The sequence below is a fragment of the Muscardinus avellanarius genome (genome assembly GCF_963383645.1).
Source record: "Muscardinus avellanarius genome assembly, chromosome: 1".
NCBI classification, from domain to species: domain Eukaryota; kingdom Metazoa; phylum Chordata; class Mammalia; order Rodentia; family Gliridae; genus Muscardinus; species Muscardinus avellanarius.
In genome coordinates, this window is record NC_137786.1 from 7628045 (window position 1) to 7651843 (window position 23799).

At 40.3% G+C, this 23799-nt stretch overlaps 1 protein-coding gene and 1 pseudogene across 2 annotated transcripts in view; one reads left to right on the forward strand and one right to left on the reverse strand.

The window, feature by feature from the left end:
• The window catches only part of SEMA5A (semaphorin 5A), a gene marked incomplete at both ends in the record, with an annotated part of 321241 nt that overhangs the window by 206833 nt on the left and 90609 nt on the right, over positions 1-23799 (reverse strand). The gene's annotated exons all lie outside the window — the stretch shown is intronic.
• On the forward strand, positions 20079-20432 carry LOC308264320 (RNA guanine-N7 methyltransferase-activating subunit-like protein; annotated as a pseudogene). Its single transcript has one exon. The product of its transcript is annotated as an RNA guanine-N7 methyltransferase-activating subunit-like protein (transcript).

Here is a 23799-nt window from a genome sequence, read left to right on the forward strand (position 1 = left end):
ACTTTTCCTGAATTCGAGAAATAGAATATATTGGCAAATAGCTGTTTTAAATCCTATTAATAAAAAGGATGCAATAGTTGTTTTAAATCCTATTAATAAAAAGGATGCATAGCAGTATGGATTTGAGGGGTATCATGTTATTTGTGATAACCTATAGAGGATCGTGGCTCTAAAAGTTGACAGAATATGACACATTTCAGAGTGAGTATCTGTACACTGATGCAATTCTTGGCTGAAGAAGCCATTGTTGATTAGAATAATTTTAGGCTGAAGTGGAAAGTTTTATCAGGCCCCTTAAGACAGTACTAGAAAACAATATTTTATCCCTAAAACAACTTTTTTCCACCCTTGCAAGAAAGGATGTCAGAAACTTACAGTAATAAAATAATGGCAACTACTGTCTTTCCACTGAAAAAGTAGGCATGGCTAAATTATTTCTTTCTTCTAAACTAATAAAGAGAATTAACCGAATCCAGGATGTCCACCAAACTCTGGCCAACTTCTAGACAGACCTTGAGAAAGCATTATTCTGACTGCAGTTTGGCTGCAGAGAGAAAAACTAATGATCTACCCCTCCATCTCTTAGAAATATGAACTTGGGAAGTTTGGGAGGCTCTCAAAATCAAACAACAAACTTAACACCTAATAACAAACACCTATATGAGTAGAGCGCAAAGGAGAGCCTTGAATTATGGTTTACTTGAATCCTCTGAAATCCATTGAATGTAGCAGTGAGAGACAGATAATTCGATGTTATTCTATATAATTGGAATTTATGTTCCTTCCACCGTGGCAAAGTTCATTTATATCACACTTCATAAATAATCACCTTCAACCCTCCAACAGATTGCTGCAATTTATCATGAATTTTAAAAATGCTACCTTGTATATATGTAATTAATTCACAACAACTCTTTGATTTGTGATTGCTTAATAATTTGGGGGTAGCTTTTATTTAACTGCGTTTTAAAAATCTGTGTCAGAAGTAGGTATGTTTCCATTTGTTTTAGAAATGATGACACTTTCATGATCAAGAAGCCAGAAATGCATAATTTACATCATACAACTATCCTCTGGGACACTGAGCAAGACCATTTCCTTCTCCGGGTTATAAGATCTTTAGACTAAGGGGACCAGCAGAAGTACATTCCACATTTAGCCCATATAGGGAGGGAAAGATCTGGAAGAAATGGGGAGGGGTGGAGACGGAGAGCCTCTAACTTCTTATCACACTGACTCATTAGTGTACTCACCTGCAACAAGTTAATCTTCCCTGGCTGAGCCAGAGACAGCTCGGTGCCAGAGAGAGAGAAAACCAAGCCCTGGAGAATGTGCACAAGGGAAAGTTTAATACAGTCAGAACCTCCATATCCAAAGGTGATTAGTCCCAGGAACTCTTGAACACTGAAATCCACGGATGCTCAAGCCCCTTACATAAGACAGAGCAGTACTTGCATGTACTCTGTGCATATTTTAAAATCTTTTCAGATTACTTATAATACCTAGTTCAATTTCAATGTTATGGAAATAGTTGTCACACTACATTGTTTAAGGAATCAGGAGAAAGAAAATGTCTGTACATCTTAGTACAGAAGCAATCGTTTTCAAGTATTTTTCAAACTGTTTGTTGGGTGAATCAATGGATATAAAACTCATACAAACGGAGGGCAACTGTATTGTCTCTTTTAGACATGGAAACTATAAAGATGTGTATTAATGGTAAAAACAACCGATTGAGATGGAGGCATCGCTTCTTTTATTTGGTACTCAGAATTGAACCCAGGGGCATTCTACCTCTGAGCTATAACCCCAGCCCTATTTTTTTATTCTTTATTTTGAAGCAGGGTCTTACTAAGTTACTGAGGGCCTCACTACGTTGCTGAGGCTGTCTGAGAACTGTGATCCTCCTGACTCAGCCTCCCAAGTTTTGGGATTACAAGTATGTTCCACCATGCCCCGCTAAAAGCATGACTGTGAGGAAGGCTATGGGATTCAAAGAAATACAGGAACAGCACTTCTGTTCTGGCTTTGATTTTATTAGTTATGCATTCCTGAATAAGGAAAAAATAACAAATGCTCTAATTACCAAAAAATGTGATACAGAGTTTGAAGGAGGTAATGTTCTTAAAAATGCTCTTAACACAAAATAGAAAAGAATTGTGATAATAATTCTTCCTTCCACCGCAACACAACAAAAGAGGCATTGGATGTAAGATTTTTATATTATAATGCTGTTTTAGTTTCTTTAAACTCTTAGAGTTTCTATAAGATGTCTCTATTTACATGTTCTATTTGCATATATAGTATTAAAACCTGATAAATTAAATGGACAAAGTGTAAGGTGTCAGGAAAACTATGCTGTTAAATAACTTGTGAGGATGAATACCAGTCCCCTTATGATGACTGCACAGAGAAGATGTGGCATCCTGGGCGTGACCCATGGTCCTCAGGAAGACCTGTTGCAAGCTGGTCGTGAGCTGGTGCCTGGAGCTTGGACACCAGGTTTTTGTATCACTCTCTATTAAAAGCGGCTCACTATCTGATATGCAGGTGAGGTAGTTTAAGCAGAACCCTTGTTTTCTGCCAGAGATCCTAGAATGTGAAGACCTTCAGGCAGAGGTGCCTCTGTAACCAACTCCCAGCAACATGTTGGGTCATGAGCATCTCTGGCAGACATGAATATGATTCTAATGTCTTATTTCCTTGGTAGAAGATCTTCTCTGTGACTTCACAGGAAAACTTGGGGCTGAAGTCTGGCTCTCTCCATCCCCCACCCACAGTGCCTCTTCACTTCGCTGACTGCTTTGCAGCCTCTCTTGTAATAAATCACAGCTACCACTATGACTGTATTCGGTATCCTTGAGGATCCCTGGGGAAATGTGAATTCTAGGGGTGTTTTTTGAAGCCAACATGGTAACATTGCATATGTACATGAAAGTGAAAGTTTTCAGAAATAAATGGCCCCAAACTGAGCAGAAAGATTCCATAAGTCCACCTCAAAAAATAACAGCTCTTTCTAGACACTGGCTTAAAAGAACACATCAGCAGTAGCTATGGCTGGGGGTAGAAATGCAGTGTTCACTTCCAGAGCATGGGATCAGCCTCTCAGAGAGCTGCAGGGAGCTGCTCTCTGTAGAGAACCAGAGAGCAATAGCCTCGTCTCAGGAGAGAAGACTTCTCCATTACAAGGTTAGGAAGCTGTGTTTTATCTGGGATGCTTACTTACAAAAGAAAAACAACAATAGGCAAAATGTGAGTAGCTTAATTGAGACCTAATGTGAAAGCTTCTCAATATACATCACACTCTGGAGGCCAAGGCCAGCCCAACCTCTATTTGTGGATGGCCCACTAGCTAAATAATTTTTAGTATTTCTAAATTGTTAAAGACTTTGTAAATGTTTTCTCTTTTGTTATATTACAAGGCTATAAAATAGGCTTGATTTTATTTCTAAGCCTGAAAAGTCTAAATTACTAACCATATAGGCCTTACAGAAATAGGTGAAGGTACCCTCATGAAGAGTGACATGCACCTAAGGGACAGAATTTTGGAACAATATTTTTCAACATGCATCCTTTTTAGGAGGAATTCTACATTAAAAATGGGGAGAAAAAATACATATGTATGAATGTCCAAAGCAAATCTTGTATACTGACAAACTAAGGATTCCTAATGAAAGAGTTTGATTTTTACTTAATAATTAATATGGCAGTGATTTCTACACTAGATATTTTCAATTTCATTGTTAATGGGCAAAGCGAGCACTGCCCACAACACATGATCTGTGAATCTCATTCAATAAACTGCAGAAAAGCAAAGAAGGAGAAGGGGGGTTTGACTGTCAGCATTGTCACTGCTGTGAACTAAACACCTGACACACAATTTAGAGGACGAAAAAGGTGTATTGGGGATCACGGCTCATAGGTTTCAGCCCACAGAGCCAGTCCCCAAGCAGAAATGGCTGAGGTAGCAGCAAAGTGTGCAGAGAGAGGGATGCTGCTCTCATATCGCAGAGGGGGAAGGGGGAGAGAGGGAGATGGAGATGGAGATGGAGAGGGAGAGGGAGAGGAGAGAGAGAGAGAGAGAGAGAGAGAGAGAGAGAGAGAGAGAGAGAGAAGAGAATATGCAGTGCCCCAGACCACACCCCCATTGACCCACCTCTTATGACCCAGCCATGTCCCTCCGCCTATGTTATATATCACCACAAATCAATCTATTAAAACTATTAATTGACTTATCCACCAATGAGATTAGAGATTCAATTTTTTCACCTCATGATTCAATTATTTTACCTCTGAATAAGTTTTGCATTGCCAAAGCTTGCCCAGGGGACATTGCATATCCACACCATAAGAGAAACTTTCAGAACCACAAGCCAAAGTTGTTTTCATAAACTAGGACATTCACCTTGACACAGGACTGGCCAGGTTAGAGGGTCACCCGCAGAACTGACTCCCTCTGCTTGAGGCTCAGTGTCCGCTTCCCTGGACAGTGCCTCTGGCATGCTCAGCACTAACATTGGTGTGAGAGGACAGGTCTCGGCTCTCACCTGCTGGACTCGGGTTTTCCAGCCTCAAATCCTACCAGAGACAACAACGTAAATAGTGCAATACAAGTTTAGGCACCAACTGTCAAAATGCACTGTATTCAAGACATTAGTTATTTTGGTGTGTCAGTGAATTGGATACCTTTAGAGTTATCAAAAATAAGAATCTTAAAGGAAAACTAAGATTTTTTTTTAAGGTTTCAAATATACCCAGCTTCTAAAATGAGAATATTACCAAAACAACAACATTCATCCCATTTTCTGCCTCAGATCTATATGTTTATTTCAATTACTAAGAAATGTGAAGTTTTTTAAAATAAATACATGTGTATGTGTATCTATTTTGCATAATGTAAATACTTTATTTATTAAGTCATTTTTTCATTTATAATATTAGTTATAATGAATTTAGAGTTTCTAATCACCATAATAACTACTCCAAAGTCTCAGTTAATCCTTACAATTATACCTCACCCTAGGGGATGTACCATTATTATTCTTATTTTATAGAAGAGTAAGTAAATATATTAATATTAGTGAATTAAGATGAGTTATTAGCATTTAATGTATAATATTAAATTGTCATGAGAGGATTAAAAATGCACAAAAACAACACAACAATAATTGTACTTTTATAATGTGTCTTTACTTCTATAGGAATAAAATTTGCTCTAGGCTCAATGGTGCATGCCTGTGATCCCAACTACTCAGGGGGGTGAGGAGGGAGAATTGCAGGTTGAATCCAGCTTGGGCAATTAGTGAGACCCTGTCTCAAAATGTTCATAAAAAGGTAGGGGTAGCTCAATGCTAGAGTGATTGTCTAGCATGTACAAGGGATGGTGTTCAATTTTCATACCAGAAGCAAAAAATAGATAAATAAATAAAATTTCTATTTTCCTTCTAAAATAGAATTGTTCTCTACCAGAATTAAATACCTTTATGTCATTCAAACACCTAATTCAATCCAGCTACCGACTCCTGTTCAAAATCTGTTTCTCTACTATTCTCAGATACATTTATACCAGTGACCGCCAAATGAGGATAATTCTGCCCTCCAGAGGTTATTTCACAGTGTCTGGAGAAACTGCTAGTTCTTATAGCTGGGAAGATGTATGGGAACCAGTGAATGGTCATGAGTGGTGGCCAGAGAGGCAGCTACCATCTTGCATGGCACAGGCCAAACTCCACAAGTAGACATCCAGCTCAAAACATCTTCTTCTCCAAGGCTGTTAAACTCTAGTTTAAACAACCAAAAATTACTGTCTTCATACTACTTTACCAATTGCCTATTGATTTACTGGTTGTCAGCATTTTTGAGGGGCAGTGAGAAATGTGTAGATTCTTACAAATGTCTCTATCATTCCCAATTATTCCACAGGATGAGGCAAGTCTGATTAAGAGAGACCATGATAAACTATTCTCCCAGACAGAAAAGAAGACAGCTGATTGACACTTGTCAAGTCCCTAAACCTCTGAAGAATACAGGAGCTTCCTACATGAAGGAAGACATGGTTAGTTCTCATCTCATGTCCTTGCAGCTCTCACACCATGATATGATGGGAATTCAGGTCAAGAGAGGCCCATCCCCTGAAGCAGGCAGGTTGATGTCAAACACACCTTGAAAACATCGTGAATATGAATGAAGTTACCATCTTCCAAATAAAGAAAAATAAAAGAACAAATGAAGCAAAGAAGTCAAGGTTGAAAAAAAAAACATAAAGTCAGAACTTATGTCAGAAGTGAAGCCTGAGAACATGGCAGTGGTCCATGTATTTGTCTCCAAGGTTTTCAATCCTGCAAGTAAAGAAGACGCAGGTCCTTCTGAAGAGAGTAACTGGAAAAGGATGAACTGCCCCATCCCCAAAGCCTGCAGTCATGCTTCACACATGTGTGAAGTTAGATAACCCCCTCTTTGAAACAGATACTAAAGAAAATCATCATTACACATGTGCATGGATGCTAAAATCACATAACTTAATACCATTTCTAGAAAATCAGGAAATACTGGCACCTCAAGGGTCAGCGGGACACTGAGACATTGTCTACTCACTCCCGCAGTCACAGCTCACCAAGTGGAGAGAGGGACCCCCAAATGGGCCCCTGCCATGCCATCAGCATGCGTCTGCTACAACACACGTTTCATCATGTCACTTTGAGCCTCCCAGTTCCACAAACAAAAATCCTAATTTTCTAATGATAGAAAGAACACAGATGTTCACGCCTCAGCCACAGAAACTGTGATGATAATCATGTGTGTGAGTGAGGGGGAGATTATTTTAAAGATAGAATTTAGTCTGTTAATGAGCTCACTTTGAAATGTGGAAATTCCATGGGGCTACCCACCCATTCCAATGCAAATCCAAGTTCTTTATTAGTGGAAGAGAGAGGCAGAAGCACTGGAATTAAAGAAAGCAATGTGGGAGGGACACCTCTGCTGGCTCTGAACCTGGCAGGGCCGAGGCCCATGGTGTGTAGGTGACCACCAGGAACTGGGGAAGGCAAGCAAACAGAACTTCTTTTGGATTCTTCAGAAGGAAACATCCCTGACAGCATCTTGATTTCAGCACAAGTGGGACCCCTTTTGAACTTCTGACACCCGAAATGGTATGATAATAAGCTTGCATTTTTAAGCCTCTAACCATAATTTGTTATAGTAACAATAAAATCCTATTACACGCCTTGTTTTAGTGTTTTATTGCACTGTAACAAATCGCCCTACTTTTAGACACCCAATGCAGTGCTGAATATCTCATGGTTCTTGGTTCTCACGGACCAGAACTCCAGACATGTCAAAACAGGGATCTCTGTTTAGAATCTCACCTGCCTGGGACTCGGGGCTTTTTTGAGATTCAAGATCTTCTTCCACGCCGGGCGTGGTGGCGCACGCTTGTAATCCCCGCGCTTGGGAGGCGGAGACAGGAGGATCGCGCAGGTTCGAAGCCAGCCGCGCTGGCGTAAGAGACCCTGTTTCAAAAAATATAAAATAGGTCTGGGAGCGTAGCCCGGAGGTAGAAGGGCTTCCAGGAACCCCAGTACCACCAAAAAAAAAAAAAAAAAAAAAAAAAAAAAAAGATCTTCTTCCAAGTTCACTACTTACTGGCAAAGTTAAGTTTCATGTGCTCTAGGGCTGAGGCGCCTACTTCTAAAGTTGCTATGTTCCCTACTCTGTGGCTCGTTCTGCAGCATGGACATATATCTTCTGACAGTCTGACAGTCGGTAGGAGAGCATCTGCTTTCTGAAAACTCACATGGCCAGGTCACAACCACCCAGGGGACTCTTACTTTTGGTTAACTCCTTCTTATCTGATCAGGGCTCTTAATTTCACCTGCAAATTACATTGCTTTTACCCCATAAGGTTCTCTGATCAGTGATATCCCAGAATGTTTAGAGACCCTGCTCACTTTCCAAAAGGGAGACATAGGGAAGGCCTGCTTAACAGGGGGCAGCATTCTGGCCACCACTCTCCTTGGCTGGGCCGACAAGATACTTTGCTAGCTGAGAAGTACCCACATATCTTTGGCCAAATCCTTCAACACAGGTGTCACCGGGTTGGGAGAACTCCTTTGTACATACTCAGTGTTAGACAGAACTTTTGCAAAAGCAGGTGTACCCCTCTTCTCCAGTGACCGTTTGCAAGTTAAACCTCGGCTGCCTCTGAGTCTCAAAGTGATCAAACATTACCCAAGTTCATGGTCACACTACACAACACAGACACTGGGGTTCCTGGAATTTATTACCACATACCTTAAGGCCCATGATCCATTCTTTCCCTCTCTCTTACACACACACACACACACACACACACACACACACACACACACACAATGTATATATGATATACACAAGGATTTTGTCTGTTTCAAATTTGTTCTCCTGATTGAGCTCTTCAAATCCAAATGAAAATACATTGTAATGAATATCTCACACGGTAGGAGTTTTCAGTAGACTACAAAACAGTAGCTAATATAGAATTCTGAAAGAAACTCACAGTGACAGGGGGAAAGCAAAAGACCTTCATTTTCATAATGTAAACTCAGACCCAGATTTGCTTGCCTGAAAAGTCTCAACAGAGACACATCCTGAATGAATTATGTGGAGAGAGCGACCACTAGGGAGTTAACAACGAGCCCGTGAAGAAGGAAAAGACAAGAATGTAATTACTTCCATTCCTTTTCCCAGGGGATCAGGCTGATTCACAGTCTGCACGATTTATCAATTATTTTTAAAAATCACCAGTGATGAGATTACCCCCCCTTTATTTTCTAAGTTGAGAACTCTTCCTTGGGGTAAACATTAGAGAAAAATCACAAATACAAGAGCCCCCCTAAGCATAGGCTGATACAGACCAAGGGTGCTTTTATGGAAAATAAGGAACAGCTTCCTTATTTGTTCTTGCAGTTTGCAGCTGGAAGAAGTCTAGCAGTGCAAGAAGGATTAACACTAATAAACGGCTCTCCTTGCGCCAACACTCCACACATTGCTTCAATTATTGTTCTATTCTAGTCGCAGGGGAGGGCAGGATCAGCTCTCACAGCCAGGCCTCTACCCCAGAAAATCTGATGAAGGCCCCGGAAGGGGGCACCCCCTGAGACAGATAGATAGGCCCTGCCAGTGTGGGACAGAGTGCCCAGCAAGACAGCGCTCACATCCTTCTCTTCTAATAATAACACCAAAGGAGAGGAAGGGAGGAAGAGACATCTGTAGTGGCTTGTGTGAAATTCCTCACGCCTCCAACACTTTCAAGTCCCCTCCCTTAATTAGAAGCAGTTACACATGATTCCATAGTCTCTTTTTCCTTCCAACCACTGTCTAGAATGCCTTCTTCCCTAGAAAGGATTTCTAGCATTTTTTTATTAAATAATACTCCCACCTACAAAACACCTGCATTTCACTTGCGACTGACCCAGCTCAATGATGCAGGGTGGGATCTGCAAACCATCCTGATGGTCTCTGACAATATCCACCCTTCCATGTTCCAGAGTGGATCTCAAGCTTCAAGTACTAGGCCGTAGAACAGTCATACAGTGGTCCCTAGAGCCCAAAAGGGCCCAGAACTCTTCCTTCCCCCCAAAAAACAACCCCAAATCCCTCCAGTCTCTCAGTATGTTAGCCTGCACATTAAACCCATCCATCAACTCAAAGCAGAGTGGCCCTGTTAAAGCCAAGAGCCATTAGACTCCAAACAGGCCATGATTGGTTCTTGACTGAGCCAAAATGAAATACCAGTCTGCATATTGCCACAACAGCTACTTCCAGATGCCTGATCAATCTCTCAGCCAGTCATTCTACCAGGGACCAGCACGGGTGCCCTTTGATGCTTAGGGAAGGAGGTCAGCAGCCCAAGATGAGGTGCTCTCTCAGGGAGGAGAAAAGACCTTCCAAACCATGAAGGCAGGTGCCCATTCTGAAGAATCTTGACCCCAGTGCTGTACTTGGGGCTGCTTCATGGAGAAAACACACACACACACACACACACACACACACACACACACACACACGCATGAATGTATACACTACAGAGGTAGCTGGAGAAACAGAGACAGAACTATTTCCAAGCCAGTTTCTTAGTTTCTTTTTTTTTTTTTTTTTAATAGCGTCTAATTGCTGAGGCCAGCCTGGAGCCTGCAATTTTCCTATCTCAGCCTCCCCAATACTGGGATCACAGGTATGCAGCACCATATTTGCCAGATTATTATAACCATAAAGAGACGACTTTGAAAATTTGTATCACATAAAATTCCCCCCCTCCATTCACTGATGGTTTGCCTTCTACAGACTCTGGTGGCCGCACTTCCCTCTCTCCCCCCAGCTGTATTGAAAAGCTTCCGCAGTCTTTGCTTGTCATCTGGGTTTGACTTTCCATGTGCTCCCTTGAGCAATAGTGCAGACATTTGGGGTATTCTCCACAGCTCTTAAGCTCACAGCTAGGGGGTGCCCCTTCAAGGGGTGGCCCCCAAATGTGTTCTTATGGCCATCTGTTTCTCTGGACAAAGCCAAGTTTACCAGGCTTGCACAACAAACCCATACCCCAGTCCCAAAAGATGCTCCTATTCATTCATTCATTCATTCATTCATTCATTCATTCATATGGTTTATAATATTTTCCTCCCTTAAAAACAGGTACATAAATTAAACGTTTCTTTTTAATTTTTTAACTGAGGAACAAGATGGTAGAGGCACACATGCACACATCGCTCATTTAGCCCTTCCCCAATCCCCACTGCATTCCTTTGAAGCCCCCTCCCTCTCATGTTTGGCTTACTGACTGACTTTGATATGTTTATGAATGCAAATTAAATATTTCTAATTAAGTGAATAAAGACTGAAAAGAGGCAAAATCATCTCTGCCAATACATCAAGTGCAGGCAGCCAGGGGAACACAGAACGAGTCATGTGTGCGGGATTCTGAGATCTTCATCTTGGACCAGGCCCTACCGCACCCTGACAGCTGTGCTGTATTTGACACTTCAGCCCTTAAACACAATCTCATTTTAATTGCCATCAAGCAATCATAACTGGTTGTGGTTCAGTATTTTTCTCTACCTGCCCCTGATACAATGAGGGAGATCATAGGCGATGTCTGATGGACCTCTACACAGAACACCAAGAACTAACAGACCAGTTAACCCGATTCCCTGCCCCCTTGTTGACCTGCCCTCACACAAAGATAATGCAAATGTGCACATGCGCAAATACACGTCTTTACACGCCTAAGATAACTGTGGACATTAACCTAGCCATGAGGATAATTTGTTAAATGCCTTCTATATCAAAATTTATAGTTATTTAAATATCTGTCAAGTGATTTGGCATCTATACCAGTTTTAAATTCTATTTTTTAAGCAGCACATAAAACAATATGTATTATTGAATTTAAACAGAATTGGCATTTACTCCTGTTCTTTTCTACGTATATGATTCTTATAACCAAACATTTATTTGTGTGCTGTAATTAATCTTAGAGGAAAATAACTAGCAGTTTTTCTTAATTATGACTTAAAAAATCAAATGTCATATATTTTATAATTCCATCCACTGTGAAGATTTGTGACTTACATGCCTTTAAAAATATCTACTTTTAAAAGATATTATGTTCATATTCTCATGTTCCCTTATGCAAAAGAATTGACAAACTATACCCAGTAGGCCAAACTGGCCCATTACTTATGATTACAAATAAAGTTTTATTGGAAGTCAGCCATTTCTATTCATTTATGCATTATCTATGGGTGGTTTTGCACCACAGCGGCAAAGTTTAGTTATACCAGGGATAACATGGCCTTTGAATACTCAAAAAATGTACTATATGATCCATTACAAAGTTTGAGGACTACTGCTCAGGTCAAAGATGACAAAGCAACTTCGAAAATCCTTTTTTCTCAAACCCTAACATTAAAAAATGAAAACCATCAAATTTATTTTTTAATTTTTAAAAATATTTTTTCTTTAATTCTAATATACTGACTAACTTGTGTGCAGATATGGATGAAGAGCAGGATGGGCTGTGGAGGGAAATACCCTAAGAGTTGTGTGCGTGTATGTTTTGAACATATTCAACCACACTATGAAAACTCCATATAACGCGTTTTATAAAAAAGGCCTTGATGGTTTACCTGAGTAGATGCCCCCATGGAGGCTCGTGAGGATTCTGTGTCTCTAGCACTTTAGCTAGGCTGGCCCTAATGAACACGGCCCTACTGACTGCTGACTCAGACGGCAGAGCTTGTAAATCGTAGACAGAAAAACAGGAACAGCACACCGGAGGTCTCTTCTTAATAAGGGCTACTAGGCAATTACCACTGAGGAGACTGACCTGAGGTAGAAGTTTTGAATATTTTGTAATATGGCAAAAATGACTAAAAGATCATTTATTCAGACTTGGAACAGCACAGAGTCTGGGAAGGAAGGCCACTTCTGAGAGGGAAAACAAACTTAGTTTTTTATGTCCTCTGAGTCTGAGAAGCTCAGTGTGGACACTGTCCAAGCATTGTACTGGGCTCCCAGAGACTGCCATCTTGTTTTCTACAGACCTGTGTGGGTCAATCTGGTACCCGACAGCCACATCGGGCTAATAAACACATGCAATGCCACCAGTCTAAGTTGAGATCTGCTACAAGATTAAAATGCTTTCATATTTAACTAAACTCAACAAAAATCACATAATTTCTGAATATTTCTGACTCTTCAAAACCACTAAAAGAGGAAAAGACTCAGTGATATGAAACAAATTTTCAAAAAAAGACCTGACTTGTATGATCCATTCTAAAATAAAATTAAAAATACTTTCAAAAAGCAGAAATAATCTTGCGATCTATTTATGAATATAACTTTGAGCTCCTATGGGGAAAGTACAGCACTATTATGTTTGAAGAAGGCTGAACAAGACGGCAGTGCACAAAGGTAGAGGTTGGTTGGAAAGAAACACAAGGGTCTTCAGTGACTGTTGAGTATCCAGAGGGACACAGGGAGAAGTCTGGGCCCTAAGAGGGAGCCAGGCAGCAGAGCAAGCTGCATTTGGGTCCTGGGAGTAGCTGAGATCACCTGGGATCAGAGGTGGTCCAAAGTGGGCCCATGAGGCAGAAGGAGCCAGCCAATCAGGACCCCTGCCAGCCCTCCAGGGACCTTCCCCAAAGGCCTGGGTCCCGGGCCTCTTGATGCCTGAGAACTGCAGCCCGCACACAGGAAAGGGAACCAGGAAAAACAAGAGAAGAGCCCCAAGGGGTGAGTTCGGGTAGCCAGTGAGAAAATGCATGACTTTCTTCTCAGCTGTGCTCATATTTCCCAGCAAGTGCAGGCTCATGAATGGAACTCATTTTCTACACTTGGAGCAGCTCTAAATGCAATTCTGGTTTTAATATTACAATAACAACACATTTCCCAAAACATGAGATAAATGAAACTGAAAGATAGTCTTGAGGAGAGGAGCTTGTCAGTCTTGAATGTACACAGGTAAGATTCACACCATGTGATATTTGAAAATTATCCTAAGGAAACAAAACAAAAGGAGAGTAGTTCTCCAAAGGCAGGTGCTTTTTTAATCTTAAAAACTTTTAAATTAAATAAATGCCTTTGTGCTAGAAAGAGAATCCTAGCCAGATGATATTTTCATCAATTGTTTTAGTTTACTGGACACAATATGATGGTGTTTACAACACATCTTTAATATGACTAAATATTTCCCAAAATGTTTGCCACTAAACCCTTATCAATAAATCTAAGTGTCACCTCAGCAACTTAGCAAGACCCTCTGCAACTCAGTGAGACCCTGTTTTATTTCTATTTTATTTTTTATTATTATGTTTTATTTATTTATTTATTTATTTATTTTTATTTTTGGTGGTACTGGGGTTCCTGGAAGCCCTTCTACCTCCGGTCTACACTCCCAGACCTATTTTTACATTTTTATTTGGAAACAGGGTCTTCTAAGCCAGCGCGCACGGCTGCCTTCGAACCTGCACAATCCTCCTGTCTCTGCCTCCCAAGTGTGGGGATTGCAAGCGTGCGCCACCACGCCCGGCTTGAGATCCTGTTTTTAAATAAAGAATAAAAAATAGGGCTGGGGGCATAGCTCAGAGGTAGAATGTCTCCGAGTTATATCCCCAATACTGCAAAAATAATTAATTAATTAACTAATTAAAAATAAATAAAAATAATTAATTAATTAATTAATTAATTAATAGAGCAAGAGGTTTTACTTAATGATAGAATGTCCCTGGGTTTAACCCCTAGAAGCAAGATGAATGGAGACTTGTGTTTACTCTCGGTCAATAAATATGTCTTCATTAATATATTACATACACACAACTATTATGTATATATACTTTAATTATAATGCATTTAATTTAAAGGATGGTATAAAAGTAAAATGTATGATACCGTAAAACAAATGTAATTATATATTTTAATTTAACAAAGGCTTTAAAAATCTTGGTTTAATAACTATGATATAAAGATTCAGTGATTTAAAATTCTGTTTATTACATATGGTTTTACATTAAATCTAATTTGAATTTTGTTTTTAAAGTTGTTGCAAGGAGATACATCATATGCATAATTCAAATAGCATCACGGGCTATTCTTATTAAACTTTGATGTACTGCCTTTTCAATCTTATCTATAGGTTTTTGTCAAAATTTTCTAGTATGTTTCAAAACCTCAGTAATATTAATTTTTTTTTGCTGGTAAATTTATCAGGAAAACTTTACATGAAGTTGAAACACACTAAAACCCTCCATTTGAAATTTTTTTAAAATGAATTTAGGAGCCTATATTCAACATAAAGTATTTGATAAAGAATTTTCCAAATCAAAAGCATAGATCAGATTGTTATCGTCACAGCACCTAACTGTCATTTTGAACAAGTGACTCATTTAAAGCCTGAAGTATTAAGGGCTGTGGTCCATCCTCAGCCCAGGCCCCACCTGACTAGCTGGTCGAGGCACAACCCAAGCAGAAGCACTCTAAGATGACAGATAATTAAATAATGATATCATAAACTTGAGCCCACATTTAACCTCCTGTCTTCTTTCCAAATGTGTTTGCCCCCCACTTTTTTTCAGTGTGTGTGTGTGTGTGTGTGTGTGTGTGTGTGTGTGTGTTACTGGAGAATGAATACAGGCGCATTCTCCCTCCTCGCTACACCCAGCCCTAGCCCTTTTTATTTCTTTATTTCTTGTTTTAAAACAGTCTTGCTAGGTTGCTGGGAGTTTCACTTCACTCCAGCAGCTAGCTTTCAACCTGTGATTCTCCTGTCTCAGCCTCCCAAGTACTGGGATTACAGGAATGTGCCACCATGCCCAGCTTTGTCTCCCATATTTACAAATCCATTCTGAGAACTCCGCAGCCCACACATAGTCCTTAACTTATATCAATTCACAAATACAGCAGTCACCAGTATATAAAAATTCATAATTATGACAATATATGAACTCATGATAAAACTTTAAAGGAAGCATTATTATTATTCCTGAAACAATAAAGACGATCTCAATTTGGATTTGGACGATTTAGGTAATTTTCCCAAGTCTGCACACCCAGTAAGCAGAGGCAGCAGGAACTCAGAGAATAGATTCCAAAACTTATTTTTTAGCATCACTAGTTGTTAATACAAAATTTGTAGATAGAATGGCAGGTGAATTAAGTTTAACAAGTTTCCATAAACCAAAGGAAATCTACAGAAATAGCCACCATTCTGGGATCTTTTTTTGCTTGACCAATCAGATTTTTTTTTGCTTGACCAATCAGATTTTTTTTGCTTGACCAATCAGATTTTTTTTGCTTGACCAATCAGATTTTTTTTGCTTGACCAATCAGATTTGATGAACAATCAGATTTGATGACAACAAATGTTGTCATGGAAGATAATATTTGTTTGAAAACATACACTTGGTTCCTGAGTCATGCAAAGAGTAATCTACTATTTAAATTATATGGGAGATTGTTAAGAAACAATTGCTGCTGGTGTAGACCTGAGGTCCTCAATAAGGGGCAATTCTACCCCCGAGGAACATGTAGAAAATCCAGAAACATCTTCCTTTGTCATGGTAAGTGCATGGCATGGTGGAGAGTTATTTGTATGCATCTGGTAGAGGCCAGGAAGGCTACAAATTCTAGAGTGCACAGGACAGTCCTCCATTAGAAAGAGTTATCTGACCCAAAATACCAATAGGGCCAAGATGTAGAAAGTGATTGAGCTGCACCCCTAACCTGCCGTGGCTGCCCGTGCCTGTGGTCACCCTGTCTGCTTGCACGTAGCCCCTGTAGCACCCTTTCATATCAGACACTAGTAATTAATCACCGAGTGCCTGCTGACAGCACCGGTACTACCAGTTTTCATTTTTCTCCAGCACATAAATCTTACCTGTCAGCCAGAACAGAAGCTTCTAGTGAGCGCTCCGATCTTTCTCTCTCCACTTCAGTGCAAGTAGCCAGTACCAGTTATCTATTTGTCAATATGATTTACCAAATAATTCCTAATTTCTTGAATACTTGACTTGAAAGACTTAAAGCAATCAGTGCACTCACTTTCTTCCAAGGAAATGTCTTCATTAAATGTCTTTTGCTTCTTAAAGCTGTAAGAAGTCACCTATTCCATCTTCTCCTCCAGGGACTCATGAGAAAACAAATCCCCTCTCATGTTCAATTTCAAAAGACAGTGATCACAGGAGAAAACACAGGCTTGCACGCTCGAGAGCATTGCTGTCAACATTCCAGCCTTTAGACTTGCTGTGTGTATAATCGGCAATTGCTACCTTTTAGCAATAGTAATAAATCGAATGCACATCATTAAATTTCACATGGTTCTTGATCTCAGTTCATCACAGTGCACATTTATGTATTTTCATGTCTAATCTCCTGTACTATCTCATCATCTAATGTCTTTTTCTTTTTGCTTTTCTTTCTCCTTTAAAGTTGAGACACTTAGATCAATTATTGGTCAGCCCCGTACCCAGTTAGTCCTGTACTCAGCATTTGGAGTTGAGAACCTGCTAATCCAAGTTAGTAATGATATTCAGATTAGGAGTGGAGAGGATATTGGGTATTTTTGGAAAAAAATCAATAAATAAGTAAATAAAAAGATTAATGCTGCTGGCAGCTATGTTATCTGTATCCTAATACAAGGAGAAGAAATGGTGAGCAATTGGTCCCTTTATTTGCAACATCACCATTGCAGTCTATGCAGTCAGTGTCTGTGCCTCATCATCAGTGGGGCCTCTGCCAGTTGTGGAGCAAGAGGGTTGAAAACAGTAGGGTTTAATATCTTATCTGGCAGGAGAGGCCTGGATGACCCCGTATCTTGACTGTTGGTCTGTGAAACAAAGTCTTCAGGCTTCCTGCCATGCATCTAACAGGGGCTTCTCACACCTGATTACCTTTTGGCTCAGGGCAACTGCAGCCACTGGAATCTGAGACAGAGAGCTGTGCCCCATAGGAGATGCTAAATCTGGAGGAAAGCCCCAGAAGCTGTGTGAAGATGTGGTTGCACTTATTCATAAGATATTCTCTGAACACATGAACAAAGCTGTCCACAGCCAGATTGAGGGTCCTTACCTTAGGTCAGTCATAACTCTTTCAGACAAGAGGAGATGGACATTGAGAGTCTCTGCCCTCCGTCCTCTTCTGCACCTCTCCTGGCCTGTTTCTCCCATAAGAACTGACACCATACCTCATCCCTGTCCATACTGATTGTGCCCAACTCCCCACTAGGAATATCTGAGTAGCCAGTGCTATCCTAACGCTGTGACAAAGAAATCTGTTCTTAGAGCCACTGAGCCCTACACCTGCTTGACCTCCCAGAACTCCAAACGCCGAGCCTGTCATTTTCTCCTAAACACCCACCACTGTCTCCTTGCATTGAGCGGACCCAGGGCAGAAGAGATCCAGCCCTCAGCCTGGACCTAGCTGGCTTCATAATGCATGCACTCATTTACCTAGCCACATCTCTCCCACTCTTTTCTTGCCCTCATCCTTCTCCCTCCTCCTTCCTTCCCCACCAAGACTCTAAACTGTCCTTTCATTTCCCCTGGAAACAGCACAGCTGAATGTCTCCCGGTCACTCAAGGTCACCAGGGCCAAAGTAGAACTTCCTGTCTTCATCGCTCAGCCAGCCAGAAAGCCCAGCCCCTTGGAGCACAGTCTCCCTGCTACCCAAGGTCCTTCTGTGGCCGCGCATGCTATTTTCATAGCCCACAGGCAGGTCCATCCCACAAAATACCACTGACAAAATAGCTCTAGCTTGCTGGGATTTACATTCCAAACAAGGAATCCCAGTACTGCAGACCCTCTATTCTGTACACGTGCAAAGGATCTGGGAATCGCCATGGCTGCAAATCTATTCTAGAGATCTGATGAGCAACAGGTTTCAGAAGCACCATGCTCAAAAGGCACTAAGCCCTTGTCCTCACTACCATTGTTCCACAGATTCTCCTGGAACCAGCGGTCGATAGAAATCAACGTCCCTTTGTGAGTGGGGATCTCTAGCTTGCAAACTCCATCTGGCTTTCAGAATTAAGGGAACAAGGAAAAAGTGAAGAAAGCAAGTGATACACACTGAGAATTTCAGTCTTCAGCAGAATTTGACAGCGGTTCAGGAGGTAGAGGGAAGTTACATGTAAGAAGGAGAGGTGATGGGAAGGGAGGAGGAAGAGGGTGAGAGAGGAGGAGGAAGGGGAGGAAGGGGAGTCCCTGTGCACCCTCCTACTTTTCCTTCCTTCTTTTCAGTATTTATGGTAGAAAGTTAAGAGCTTCAGAGCTGAGGCCAGGTAACCTGAGATCTAACGCGGAGTACACCAAGACTATAAATGTGTGGTACTAACAAGTTTTCCTCTTATAAAAAAATAAGGGTTAAGGGTGATGCCTAGCAAATAGGAGTTCTGATAAGATTAAATCAAGTAAGGCATGTCCACCCCTTAGCATGCAGCTGGACACACAGTAATGACTCACTCAGTATTAACTATGATCCCCGTATATCCATAAGAGTCAGGGAAGTTCCACCTCTTTTTAGCTATTAAATATCTTCAAAGAATTATATCATCAATAACTAAAAGATCTAGGGGAATTAATTGGTCTCTTCCCAATATTACTCAGTGTTTTCTTGGATACTGGGTAGGATTGCCAGATAAAAATCTTCATCAACCACAGGAATAAACATGATTATCTATAGGAATTTTAATGGGATAGATAAAAATTAAAATTATATACATAAGTGAAATTCCCAGTGCCAATCATCCCGGTATGTAGAAGGGGAGTCAGAGGAAAACTTACCAAGTACTATGTGTATATATTTCCCGATCACTATGAAATACATTATCATGTGAGACTACAATGCACCAACAAAAGTATATTAAAAAAAGGAAAAAATGGATACAAGTGCTACCATGTTTATTTTATTTTATTTCATTTTATTTTGCAGTACTGGGGATGGAACCCAGGGGCACTCTACCTCCAAGCTTTACTCCCAGACCTAATTTTTATTCTTTTATTTTGAAACAGGGCCTCACTAAGTTGCAGAGGGCCTCACTAAGTAGCCAAAGCTGTACACGAACCATGATCCTCCTGTCTCAGCCTCCTGAATGCTGAGATTACAAGTGTACACCACCATGCCGGGCTACCATGTTGATTTTAAAAAGGTGTGTAACTGAGGCAAGGAATAGAGAATTGAACCCCACACACAAGGAAAGAAATAGTCTAAAAAATCAAATATTTTAAAAGGTCAGGAAAAAGTGATGTATAGCATCTATAAATAATATATAATCTATACATCCATTTGTAGGCTTCTCAGGTAGGCTTATCTTTGGTGTTGACCAACCAATCTTCGTTTATAAATATATTAGTTATATTTAACCAGCTATGGCAAACTGAGAAAAGGCAATACCTGGTCAAGTACCATCTTCTTTTTAAAACTGTGAGATGTAAGCGGCCTCGTTACCCTGGAGAGCGGAGGGCCGGAGGTCGCTTTCCCCGCAATCTTCCTGGAGGTGTCCGGCCCGGCGGGCGCAGCCCTCGCGAAACATCTTAAACTACAGAATTTCAGGATGACTGACATTTCTAAAGCTGTTGTAAATTTTGAAGAGATGTTTGCAAGTAGATTCACAGAAGATGACGAGTACCAGGAATACTTGAAACGCCCTCCCGAATCCCCTCCAATTATTGAGGAATGGAAGAGCAGAGCTGCTGGTAATCAAAGAAACAGAGGTAATCGGTTGCAAGATAATAGACAGTTTAGAGGTAGGGACAGCAGGCGGGGATGGCCAAGTGACAACCGATCCAATCAGTGGCATGGAGGATCCTGGGGTAACAGTTAGCCACGGCACAGACAAGAACCTTACTATCCGCCCCAGGATGGACAATATGGTTACAACCAGCGGCCTCCCTATGGTTACTACTGATGGAAATGTCAGCATCTTTTAATAAAACCATTTGCTTTGTTAACATGAAAAAAAAAAAACTGTGAGATGTAATATAGTATACAGAGCCCTCCTAGTATCATGTGAGACACACATTTCCTATGCGAGTGACAAAGTGTGTGTGTTCTTCCTGAAAAATTACTCTTCAGAGCCAGGGTGGTGGCACACACTTGTAATCCCAGCATTCGGGAGGCGGAGACTGGAGGATCGAGGTTTGTGGCCAGCCTCAGCTCCTTAGCAAGGCCCTTTGCAACTCATGAGACCCTGTTTCAAGATAGAGAATCAAAAACAGCATTGAGAGTGAAGCACGGAGATAGAATGCCCCTGAGTTCCATTCCCAGTACCATTAAAAAAATAATCATTCTTCCTACCAATGCATTATTAGCAATTAATGTATCTTTTATGGCAGGATTCACTTCCATTTGTAAGGCTCCAAAAATAAAAATTACAATTGGGGAACATAATTTGACTTATGTCCTAATTAAATGTTTTTATAAATTAACTGAAATTTAAAGTAAGATAACAACGGTGTTATTATACACAATATTTCTCCTCCATTCCAACTTATCTCAAGTATGTACTATCTTCTCACATTTACTGTTCTCGGTTCACACATCTTCTAGAATGCATTTTTCATATGCCCTTGATCATAAACAATGGATTTATGATTACGTACATGTGTTTCAATTATGATCCAAAATGGTAAATGCTGTTTAAATTCCAATCTTTAAAAATCACCAATTATTATTCAGACATATAAAACCAGTGAAAGAGCCATCAATGTAAGAAAGCATATTCCAATGTAAATAAATGAAAACCTTTTTTTGACCCACTCACTTTTGGGGTTACTGGTACTTCAGAGCTATATTTAATCCACCCGGCAACATATATGGCTCTGTGTAATTTCATCTGACACTCAGTTGCCACAGGACATTGTATTATTAAGTATAGGGTCAGATTTTATAACGTTTAAGTGTTTCTCAATTATATATAATTTTATCATTTATGTTCAAGCTTCATTTGGCTACTTGTTTTTATTCTCTAATTACAAAAAGGAATTTTTACTTTTATAAAGTCTCAGACCAAATGTACATATAGAACATCATTGAGAAAACAATACAAGCCAGAGGTGACGCCTTGTGACTTTTAAGTTTCAAAATCAGTGTGTGAACTACTATCCTCTCTGATATTTTATAAATGAAATTGCAGGATTGACATGGGCAGTAACAGTAGACAGAGAGGGATGGAGAGACAGAAGATCTCTTTACGAGTACGATACCATACTCCAAAATATGTGAGTAAAAGAAAGAAATGTGATTGCATTCTTTTTAGGGAGCTTAACTGCGTATTGAGGTTCATGCAGAAGCCTCAGGATTTCCTTGTGGGGGTCAACAAAGTGGTGCATGCTGGGAAGGGAACAGGTGCATTAAGGCTCCAAGGAGACAAGCAGCATCACTAACATTCTAGTGCAAAGAAATAAAAGTGGAAAAAGATAGACAATAGAGTGGCATGGCGGCTACCTTTGAAAACCCAATAACCTCTGATCACGGGAAAGTGACAACTTCAACTCAAGAAAGTCCTCCTTTTTCCTAAGTCCCCTAGCACTGACTCCAATACTCCTCGGGGTCCTATGTTTCCTCTCATAATGTGGAAGCCAGAGAGAAAACAGGAAACAAACAGAACTTGAGACAAACGAGGAGAAAGTCCAGTAGAACAGTGGAAGGGGACAAGAGGAGAGGGGTGGAGGGGAAAAGAACTGATGAAAGAAACAGCTCAAATCATGCCAGGTCCACACAGGAAGGTATCACTGCCAATCTCACTAACGTGCCTGGGGAGCGGGCTGGCATGCAGAAGGAAATATGCCCAGCCGTGTGTTGTGTGTGTGTGTGTGTGTGTGTGTGTGTGTGTGTGTGTGTGTGTGTGTCTGTTCCCATCACTTGAAGCTTCACTGATGTATAATGGCAATAAAAGCATATTTTTAAAAGGATGTAATTACAGGTCCATGCACACAAACATGGGTATGGTCTGAGTGATTGCGTCCCTCCTCAATTGATATTTTGATATCATATCCCCCAGGTGATGGTATCAGGAGAGGGGTCCTTGGTATGTGATTAGGTCAGGAAGGTCGCTAATCAATGGGATTGGTACCTTTACAAAGGATGTGCCTGACAGCTCCTTCAGCCCTGATAACATGAGATAAAACAGGCAGAAGGTTATACCTATGAATCAGAAAGGGAGCCATCCTTCATAAAACACTAACTGCCTTGATCCTAGAATTTCTGGCCTCTAATACTCTGAGAAAAAAAAAATCTGTTGTTTATAAGTTACCCAGCTTAAGGCATTTTATTATAACAGTTCAAATGAACTAAGAAACAAACATATAAGCATAGCAAGAATATATCATTATGAATTTAAGTAATATGCTATATATTCATTAAAAGTTATCTTGATAGACCAGGCAAGATGGCACACACCTACAATCCCAGTACTTAGGATACTGAGAGAGGAGAATTACAGGTTTGAGGCCAGACTCAGCAACTTACCAAGACTTTCAGCAACATAGCAAAACTGTGTTTCAAAATTAAAACTTTTTTTTAAAAAGGGGGTAGGGTCGTAGCTCAGAGGTAGAACACCCTTGGGTTCAATCTTCAGTACAAACACAATGCAAAAATATCTTGATGGTATTATGAATTGAGTTATGTCCTCCCAAAATGAGTATGTAGATTCTATCCCCTTCTACCCCCAAAGATGATCTCAACGGGAAATGAATTTTACACAGGTTATTAAATAAAAATGAGACAAGGTAACCTAAAATAAATCTAAGCAGTGTACTTATTACAAGGGAAGTTTTGGACATTAAGACAGATAAACACGAAGGGAAGAACACGGGGAGAAGCAGTGGGTCAACAGGCCAAGGAACCCCAAGGAACCTTGTGCCCACCGAAAGCTGGGAGGGGCAGGGAGGGTACTCCTGACAGCCACTAAAAGAAGATGGTCCTGGCAGGACCTCAACTTCAGATTTCTGGCCTCAAGTATTGTGAGACAATGAATCTCTACTGTGTGAAGCCACAAAGCCTTTATTACTTCATGAATGCTGACTAAGAAACTAATCCAGATAGTTAGAATCAATGCCTCACAACTTAATCTTTCTTCTTTAATCTTTTACGAATTCTTTTTCAAATAAACATAAATGTAAACAAAACAAAAATGTACATAAATTAATTTTCTGGTGCTATACCAATTCACTCCACTTTAAAGAATATTAAATATTAAGTCTATGATCTGACAGAATTCTAAGCAGAATTTGAAGGAAAAATATGTACAGCTTTAGGTTTCTCTTAAAGACTTC